Source organism: Microcebus murinus, chromosome 10 (assembly GCF_040939455.1).
Source record: "Microcebus murinus isolate Inina chromosome 10, M.murinus_Inina_mat1.0, whole genome shotgun sequence".
NCBI lineage: Eukaryota > Metazoa > Chordata > Mammalia > Primates > Cheirogaleidae > Microcebus > Microcebus murinus.
This window is the reverse complement of record NC_134113.1, coordinates 57208702-57209926: the sequence shown is the minus strand read 5'-3', so window position 1 is coordinate 57209926 and position 1225 is coordinate 57208702.

Here is a 1225-nt window from a genome sequence, read left to right as displayed (position 1 = left end):
GGCTGGGGGTGCCAGCCAGACAAAGGGGTTTCTCCTGCTTTCACCTTCATGGTCTCCCACTGGGTTCCAGAATTGTCGTGTTGTACAGAATTGTACAATAAAGTATATGGATTTGACATGCAGCATTCTGCCTTTTGCTGTTATTGCTAAGCTTCAGGTCAGCCAGCTTGGACATTTTGCTAGCTGTGTGCCCTTGGGGAAATCACTTAACTATGAACTTCGGTTTCTTCACTTGTACAGGGGGAATGATAAAGCCTGTCCGGTCTCTCTCCTTGGGTGGCAGTGGCTGTGAATGTGAACTATCACTCACTCATACATTGAACGAATACTAATTAATAATGCAGATTAAGGCTCTAACACACCCAGGAGGGCAGAAATAGGGAGTCATTATAAAGACACCTACGGGACTTTGAATTCTGCAAGCAATCAGACCCTGATCCTGGGATTCTTATCCAATTTCCTTCCTAGATCTTCCTCTGATTCCTGCCCCAGCCTAACTGCTCAGAACCTTCCGGGGCCTGTGGAGGTGCAGTCAGGCAGTGGCTGGCAGAGAAGCCAGCAGCTGGGCCTTATCTCTCATAGCCGAAGTCGATGGCTGCATTCCTGACCTCTTGCAGCATTGGGCCAAATACCAACCGGGCTTCCAGCACCAGTCTGCCCCTAGCCTCCACTTCCAGATTCCTCTGTGGTCAGGGCCTGTTCACTCTGACTGCAGCCTCTTGGAGAGGAGCGGGGAGGGGTGCAGAGGAATTTCAGCCCTCAGATTCCCAGCACTGGGGCTCTGGGGTGGGTGGGAGGTAAGGTGGAAAGGGGTACGGGGTGATTGTCAGGATAGCCCCCAGGGAGGGTGGGCAGGAGGGACCCGGTGAGCCTCTCCCAGAACAAAGACAAGTAGAGTAATGAGCCTCCCTGGAGGGTCGGAAGGAGGAAGAAGGGGAAATGGTTCTCCTCCCCCATCTGCCTTGCATTCCAGAATCCTGCTAGTAGGGCAGTGGGAACCTGTGCGGCAGGTTTAACTAAAAGAGTAAACTGAGATGACCCTGATAGGGGAGGGTCAGCTCTGCCCGCCCCTCTGCACTCTCCCATGGGGGGCTGGGGCTGGTGGCTCTGGGGAAACTAGATTGGGGAGATAAGAGGATTAGAGAGGATTTTGAGAACCTAGAATCCTCCAGCCTCTGCTTTAACATTTAGGCTGGAAATTTCTTATCCAGCCCGGAGGAGGGAG